Genomic DNA, 9,215 nt, shown 5'->3' with positions numbered 1-9,215 from the left:
TTATATGATGTATTTCCTATTCAACAAAACCATATGAATAAGGCTTGAAATGAGTTATAATGTTTCTAAATATAGTATAATCCATTTATAAAATGACTAATTATAAGATTTCACCTTCCTTATAACTGTAAAATACATATTTGCATATTTAGAAAATGTGCATATTTTCTAAAGTTCTCTCTTGATCAAAACATCTGCCCCATCGCTGTGAACTTCTCCGAGCTCTAGCTTGGCTTCCTGAACTCGTTAGGAACTCACCATTCATCTCATATTAATCTTGTCCATCTATGACAAACAGAAAGTGTTTTTTTTTAAAAATCTATTCTGAACAAAAATATAAACACAACATGTGAAGTGTTGGTCCCATGTTTCATGAGGTGAAATTAAAGATCCCAGAATGTTTCCATACGCACAAAAAGCTTATTTCTCTCAAATGTTGTATCCAAATTTGTTTACATCCCTGTTAGTGAACATTTCTCCTTTGCCAAGATAATCCATCCACCTGACAGGTGTGGCATATCAAGAAGCTGATTAAACATTAGTATTTCTGTCTGTAATAAAGCCCTTTTGAGGGGAAAACTCATTCTGATTGTCTGGGCCTGGCTCCCCAGTTGGTGGGCCTGGCTCCCAAGTGGGTGGGCCTATGGCCTCACAGGCCCACCCATGGTTGCGCCCCTGGCCAGTCATGTAAAATCCATAGATTAGGACCTAATAAATGTACTTCAATTGACTGATTTCCTTATATGAACTGTAACTCAGTAAAATCGATGAAATTGTTGCATCTTGCGTTTATATAATTTTTCAGTACATGAATAATTTTAGATTACTGGCTATAAATAAATCTCTGAATGTGCTACAGTGACAAAACCATGCTCTCCTGATGCATTACGATGTAAGGATTCCAGGCATATGCGTTGTTAGTGGCTGTGACGTAGGGTTCAGCCAGGAGTTGATGGACAGTCGGAAGAGCGTATTAAAATGGTAGGAGGGACATCCCAGCTTCAAGGGGTGTCAGAATTCACATTCTGCTTCACACAGGCAGAAGAGACATACTTATATGTCCATCAGGGCTACCACTCAATGCAAGCCATTTCGATCTATGGTCTCTACATATTGATTTATAAGCTAAATTGTCAACGGTAATTTTGCATCAATATATAAAGTTCAATATTTACAGCACATTTCTGAACACAAAAGAGAGGGCCAGATATCGGTTACAATGTCACCTCCATCTCTCACATTGGTTACTGAACCCACACTTCAAACCCACAGCAACATATGAAGATAGAAAATAACATGTACTAAGTGCAGAACAAAAGATGTAAGTCATGACATATGTTATACAGTCAATTATACCTCTCAGTCCTACAACTGATTAGACCTGTCTTGGTCAGGTTTACATTACTGTCCTGATTCATAACTTGATTATGAGGCAAGCATTTGCGGTACATTGACTTCCATTGGCTTTTGGTTAGAAAAGGCTGATATTATTGGTTGGTGCAAAGTTTGGTAACAGAATAATGGCACAAACAAACTTTGCATCTGCACTTCCTGTGGAAATTGTTAAAAGTACTCCTTGTGCATAGAATTGTATGATTTGATTAACTTTGCAGTCATTGGGTTTTGTTTGACATACATTTTAATGTGAAACATCTGAGTCTCAGCATCATAATGTTACCATTGAATTGCATTAAACAAACCCAAAGCGTTGATATTAGTCTCTCCTTATGCATAAACTGCTTTCAAGGAATAAATAATTGTTTATGTGTGTGTGTATGGGGAGCACCAGCTAGAGGACAACCAGACCTAGTACAAGTTGCTGTGTCCCTCCCTATAAGGTTGAGGCTTTGAGGCTCACCTGGTCCAGGGTGGGGTCCCGTGGGTGCTGGATCTCAGCTGCCACCACAGCAGCAGACGAGGAAGAGGAGGGGTTCTGGAAGGCACAACCTCTACACTGTGGTAGCCTTGTCACAGAGCACTCCACTGGTTCCCAGATAGCATTGTAGGGTGTATGTGTATGTGTGTGTTCCTGAGAGAGAGAAAGAGAAAATGAAAATAAAGGACAAAACAACTAAATGCTCCATTTCTCCCATGCAAAGTAACCCACAGAAAAGCCTGTAGGGAGACAGCATTAAAGGCCTCTGAGCCGCCAGCCACTCACTTACCCACTCGTCAGCACAGGAAGGCATACACCTTAATCCTGGGGGAAATTGAATTTGTATAAACGCTTTTTGGCTAGTGACACTGATTGCTGTTTTATAATGACAGATAGTTTAAATGGATCATTACTTTGAAGGGACCGTAAATACTTTTACCAACGGAACTATAGAATGCTGTTGGGGAAGTGTGTACTGTATGTATGGATCAAAGGTGCTTGGATCATAGAAATAGAATGATTAATTCTTATTCTATGGCTTGGATAGCAACACTGTCAAAGGGAAAAGTGACTAGGGGATTCTAGCAGGCACCATGGCTTCTTTTGTCCTGACTAATCTATTGAGTCAGTGATTTGGATGAATCCAGGTTAGAGCCTTTCAGAGTTGGGACATCGTTCAGACAGGTTGGTTTCTCTCACCCCCACTTCAAAGAGAGGGGAGCTCTCCAGCATAGACTTATGGCATCAATGAAGCAGGGGTTTTGTAACTATGGAAACATCTTGCTGACTGCAGTGTTTACCTCCTATGACAGCGCTTCCCTCTCTTTATGGGCATCCCCAAAGAGGTACTAAAACAAGCCCGAACAAGGAAAGGCTGTAATAGCAGGTTCTTCGTATGTGGTTGTATTATTCCAAACCCCCACCGTGAAATCACAAATTAAGTAATTCCTGTAGGTTAGGCAACAACGTAAAGATTAAAGATAAAGTCAGATGTTTGATTTCTTTCAGGTCTACCTGTGGTGTTGTTGTCCCTGTAAGGCTGAAGATGTCTTTTAAGGGCCTGTATGGCCACGATGCTCCGGAAACCAGTAGGGTAGAGAGGTTGTGGTGACATGGGTGCCTGGGTGAGAGGCATGGACACTGGGCTGGACCTATAGCTGTGGCCCCCCACCCTCTGGTGCCTCTAAGCCTGTCTATCTGCTCCAGATCACACACGGTGCTCTGCAGCTCACCTAAGGTACATGGTCACAAGTTACAACATCCACTTTTGATTTGATTGAGGGTCACTGACATAAGGATATATGTTTATTTGTGGGAAGTAAATGTACCCTCTGCCACGGGCAGCAGCTGCTGCCCACACACAGCACAGTCTAGTCCTCTGGAACAGGGTCTCTGGTCGTTAGTCCTCTGGAAGACAACACTTGAGTTGACTTGATGTGCATCATATCACCCATTACACACAAACAATGTGCATCACTACTGTTCAGAAACCTAGGCTCCAACCATGGTCTATGCAGTGGCCTCTAACTCACCTTCCTCCTCCGAGAGGCCCTTTTGGCCCCTCTATCGTGCTTACAGCTCCTCTGCACCATGATGCCTGGACCAAAGTGCACTGTGGTGGTGGCGGGGATGTTAGGGGTGGGGGAGCTGCTTGTGACTTCTTCCATGCCCTCCCAAGAGGGGGGCAACCGTGCCTCTTTCCCCCTGGATCTCTTCTCCTCTGGTCTGCATGTTGCCTTCAATCTCCCCCTACTGCTGTACTGTTGGCAGAAAACACCAGTAACCTCCTGCCCCCTGGCCTTACTACTGTTGGTCTCTGGCTTGGAAATATCATCCTGCCCCCTGGCCCTCCTGCTGGTTCCTGACTTGAAAGAGTCCTGTGGCCCCCTGGCCTTGGCCTTAATACTAGTCCCAGACTTGGTAGAGGCCTGGTACTTTCATCCTGTGATGGCTTGCTCGCCCTCATTCTCCTCAGCCTTAGGACCAGAACCAGCCACAATAACAGATCTGACTGGCTGTCCTGCCATGGACCTCAAGGCCCTGGTTTTGGTCTGGGGCTGGACTGGGACACTGGAGGTGGGTGCAAAGGGCACCCCTGCCTTGGTCCTGCCTCTGCCCCTCTGACTGCACCTGACTTGGGTCTGGGCCTGGTTCTTAGCCTGGGTCTTGGAAAGAATAACTTTCCTTTCCATGGCTGGGTCTGTCTTGCAACAAGGGCCTCAGTGCCGTGAACTGCCAATTAAAGCAAATTATGTCAATATGCCAGCCACCTCATACTGCTTAGTGTTGTCTTTTAAGTGGCAAAATCTCAAACAAGCTGAAATAATGGAAACAAACTTACTTTCCAATTATCAGCAACCTGGGACATTAATACAATTCCACAATTACAATAAGCCTACTGAATGAATAAACACACTCATTTATTTAATTTGTTCCAACCCACAAGGATATATAAAAGACTTAGGCTAATCAATGAGGAGATATTAAAGGGACTTAGGGAAGCCCCAGTAAATACTCTAATAACCTCATAGTGCTGCTTAATAGCCTTACAGTGCTACAGACCAACAGACTAACCACCTATTAGGATGTTTTTAGGACATCTGCTTACCCTCTCCCACGGCACGCTCGTTGATGCTGATATTAACGAGGTGCCCAGCCACGTTCAGCCATGCAATTACATTAACTAACGATGCTAAGGCACTGTCGTACAGTGAGGCTGATGAGCAGAGGGGTGAGCTTTAATTGAATGGTTCGGTAGTCCACTTTGGACTCCTCCGTCAACCAATCACAGGTTAGGGATCATTAGGGAGGTTTGTGTTCTAACGAGACAACATCTTGTCAAGCTAATGGGGCTTAATTTGCCAGACTTCACTGTTCCCGCCTCCCTCCAGCTACAGTTCAGCTTCTTTAACCATTGGTATGATTGCTCATTGTCGGGGTAAGCTCCAATAATCCAAACAAGGCCCTTAAACCATGATCACAACTAATCCTCCTAACACTGTAAATTACCTTTTACTCTTCACAACATCATTAAACCATTTTCCCCATTAAGGGGAACGGTTAGGATTTACGTGACAACATATGCCAATGCTTAACTGTTCATACACACAGAGAACATTAGGCATATACGTGAGGCAATGGACATAAACAGGTCAATTAAGAAATTGAGAAAATGACCGCCATCATAGCAAAGACAGACAGGTACAACTACTAATAAAATATTAACATAAAAACAGGTAGTCAATTACAGTTTAATAACTGAGACTTAAAAAAATAAAGCATTTATAATTCTTCATTGGCTTTACCTTCCGATTGGAAGATAAAACATTTATTTTTGGTACTATTGGGTCAATAACATGGTAACTGGCAAAGTAAAGCCTGTTTTTACACTGAGATACAGTGCATTCAGAAAGTATTCAGACCCCTTCCCCTTTTCCACATTTTGTTACGTTACAGCCTTATTCTAAAATTGATTGAATTAAAAAAATGTCCTCATCAATCTACACACAATTTCACATAATGACAAAGCGAAAACAGGTTTTTAGAAAATTATGCAAATGTATAAAATATTAAAAACAGAAATACCTTATTTACATAAGTATTCATACCCTTTGCTAAGAGACTCGAAATTGAGCCCAGGTCCAACCTGTTTCCATTCATCATCCTTGAGATGATTTGGAAAGGCACACACCTGTCTATATAAGGTCCCACAGTTGACAGTGCATGTCAGAGCAAAAACCAAGCCATGAGCAACCCCCCCACACACTCCTCTCCTCACTCCAAATAACACATCTCATTAAAACACATAATGGGACAATGCTTCCATCATCGCATTTACAGGAAAATGAAGACACATTTCTTCTTGCATTTTAATGATGTGTACAAAAATATAAGACTGCACGTTAACATCGCAATTTGTGCAAAGTTCGTTAGCTCCAGACTTTTTAAACAGATAATGTCAGTCAGACGAGTCGACCCAGCCATGCTGTCACGCTAGATAATGAGACATGATGATCTGAGAACTAACTGGCTTTACTGAGCAAGATCTGAGAACTAACTGGATTTCTGAGCGTTTTGGTGTGTCTAGTTTCAGTTCGAGTGCTGATCTAGGATCAGGTCTCCCCTGTCCATATAATTTTAATTATTATTATCTAAAACGAAGAACTGATTCTAGATCAGCACTCCTACTGAGCCTCTTTGTGAATACGGGCCCTGGTGCCTAATCATCTACAGTTATAACCTGGTGTCTAGTCGTCTATTGTTATAACCTGAGGAACAACATATAAGTAGCTGGTTATTTTACCTGAGGATGCTTTCTGACTGCTCTGGGTCGCCCCCTGGGACTGATCATGCGTCTGGTTCATCTCCTGTCCTTCTCCCTGACCTTGGTCCTCCTGTCTCTGGGTCTCTTGCTGTTGGGCCTCGTCACCTCTTCCTATCCTACTCCTACAACCCGGCTGCCTGTCCTGTTCCCATCCCACACTTACACAGTCGTTACTGGCTGAGGGAGTGAGAGCGCCGCCCCTCTGGGTGTCAGTGGTAGTGACCGTTCCCTGTGCCCTCCCTGGGACCCTACTCTGGGCCAAACAGGTCCTCAGACAGAGCCTGGCCTGTTCCGGTAGAGAGAGCAAGGCTGGCCGCAAGCACAGTTCCCTCCCCTGTCATCGTCCACTGCATTGTCCTGGGGAGAGGCTTGGTGTCCACCTCCTCTTCATCATCAAACATCTCAGGTGTGAAGAAGATGCTCTGGTCTTCCTCTTCCTTTCCCTCTAGCAGGGCGGGATCGTCTACGACTACAGTGGTCTGTCTGGGCTCACAACTGGCAGGGACCTCCACTGGGGAGAGGTCTAGAACCGGACCATGGTCCTGGCTGGGAGGGGTAGCTACCCTCACGGGCCTTCCTTCCTGGGAAGGGGATCCAGGGATCCTGACTTACATTCTCCTGGTTCTCCTTCACCTCCTCCACAGAGTCAGGCCGAGGAGGGTCGACCAGAGGACCTCGACGCCTGCCTGGGTCCCGGGCCTGGAAGATGGGGGTCTTGAAGCGGGTGGAGCTCACAGGGGTGGAGGTGAAGAGGTGGTGCAGGGGCCGTGGGGTGGTGAGGGGGGTGGAGACGGTGGGGGGCGGGGCCTTGGGATCACTGTTTGGATGAGTGGAGGGGTGTTGCAGTGTCTGCTTCTGGTCACCTGCCCACAGAGAATATACACGTTATGGGAAATCATGGAAAGGAAAGACAACATGGTTGTATAAAGACTATCTGTTACAATGCATTTAGAAATTCAGCTGAGCTGAGGAGCTGATTGGAGTAGTCATCAGGTGTTGACAATAAAGGTGAGAAAATAACAGGGAAAGTACATTGAAGATGCCAACATTGGCCTCAAGGATACTATAAGTTGGACCCGTAACAGCTAGGTTAGTGTACACTACACATGTTTAGTGGTGTGGGCAAAGGATGTCTTTCTCCCTCTTATCCAGAACAGTGCAGAGGAGAAGAACTCACCACTACCGTCTCACGCTCAATATAACACAAACAATGGTCAATGGGATTTAATTAAAAGCAACAGTCCAACATCTGCTCATCAAGCTGCTTGCCTCAGCCCAACCCAGCACCACTCAGCCATGTAGAGGACCTCGAAGTAATGAGACAGATTGGTGTACACACAAACACACACTAACCCCCGCCCCCACCACTGCCTGATTCAGCTCCTGACACCCCCACCCACCCCTCAAAACGCAATTGAGCAAACAGCTCAGCCTTACAGCGACCCGAGTCACCCAACAGAAAATAGACTAGAGCTCTAGAACGGAGAGTATCCACCTCATTTAATTGACCCGGTGACCTCACAGTAATATAATTGTTAGGCTCAGAAGCATGTTTTTCTATTGATCCATCCTCAGTGAGGGCCAAGGTACCATATGAAACCTGATATCTCGCTGCATTTACGTTTGTTTAGCTTGACACCTATGAGAACAGGTTTTGCTGTAACAGTGGATGGTAGGAGCAGAAGAAAAAGCTAGCACTGTCAAATGAACCAGAGCAAGGTATCAAAAATGGACCTAAAACATATACACATGTTTTGTACATCAACATGTCATTTAATTGTTTTATTTTTTTACGGGGTAGATCAGCTTTAATATTGCAGATAGACTGTAACTTCCATCAATGTAATTGTCTGCATTACTTCCAATCCCCCATATGTTTTTTTTCTCTCGCAAATATATATATACAAACAAATACAGTGGGGAAAAAAAGTATTTAGTCAGCCACCAATTGTGCAAGTTCTCCCACTTAAAAAGATGAGAGAGGCCTGTAATTTTCATCATAGGTACACGTCAACTATGACAGACAAAATGAGAAAAAAAATCCAGAAAATCACATTGTAGGATTTTTTATGAATTTATTTGCAAATTATGGTGGAAAATAAGTATTTGGTCAATAACAAAAGTTTCTCAATACTTTGTTATATACCCTTTGTTGGCAATGACACAGGTCAAACGTTTTCTGTAAGTCTTCACAAGGTTTTCACACACTGTTGCTGGTATTTTGGCCCATTCCTCCATGCAGATCTCCTCTAGAGCATTGATGTTTTGGGGCTGTCGCTGGGCAACACAGACTTTCAACTCCCTCCAAAGATTTTCTATGGGGTTGAGATCTGGAGACTGGCTAGGCCACTCCAGGACCTTGAAATGCTTCTTACGAAGCCACTCCTTCGTTGCCCGGGCGATGTGTTTGGGATCATTGTCATGCTGAAAGACCCAGCCACGTTTCATCTTCAATGCCCTTGCTGATGGAAGGAGGTTTTCACTCAAAATCTCACGATACATGGCCCCATTCATTCTTTCCTTTACACGGATCAGTCGTCCTGGTCCCTTTGCAGAAAAACAGCCCCAAAGCATGATGTTTCCACCCCCATGCTTCACAGTAGGTATGGTGTTCTTTGGATGCAACTCAGCATTCTTTGTCCTCCAAACACGACGAGTTGAGTTTTTACCAAAAAGTTATATTTTGGTTTCATCTGACCATATGACATTCTCCCAATCCTCGTCTGGATCATCCAAATGCACTCTAGCAAACTTCAGACGGGCCTGGACATGTACTGGCTTAAGCAGGGGGACACGTCTGGCACTGCAGGATTTGAGTCCCTGGCGGCGTAGTGTGTTACTGATGGTAGGCTTTGTTACTTTGGTCCCAGCTCTCTGCAGGTCATTCACTAGGTCCCCCCATGTGGTTCTGGGATTTTTGCTCACGTTCTTGTGATCATTTTGACCCCATGGGGTGAGATCTTGCGTGGAGCCCCAGATCGAGGGAGATTATCAGTGGTCTTGTATGTCTTCCAT

The 9,215-nt window shown here is 44.4% G+C and overlaps 1 pseudogene across 1 annotated transcript in view; it reads right to left on the bottom strand.

Annotated features, from left to right (window-relative positions):
• Positions 1-3,181: 3,181 nt before the first annotated feature.
• Positions 3,182-9,215, bottom strand: part of LOC311106156 (Fanconi anemia group J protein homolog) — an 81,124-nt pseudogene continuing 75,090 nt past the window's right edge. The window contains exons 16-18 of the transcript in view: positions 6,180-7,063; positions 3,409-4,108; positions 3,182-3,283 (exon numbers count right to left, since the gene is read on the bottom strand). The product of the transcript in view is annotated as a Fanconi anemia group J protein homolog (transcript). The remainder of the gene's footprint in view (positions 3,284-3,408; positions 4,109-6,179; positions 7,064-9,215) is intronic.

This window comes from Coregonus lavaretus, assembly GCF_964263955.1.
Source record: "Coregonus lavaretus genome assembly, chromosome: 30".
Taxonomy (NCBI): Eukaryota; Metazoa; Chordata; class Actinopteri; order Salmoniformes; family Salmonidae; genus Coregonus; species Coregonus lavaretus.
This window is presented reverse-complemented; position numbering and strand designations above follow the sequence as displayed.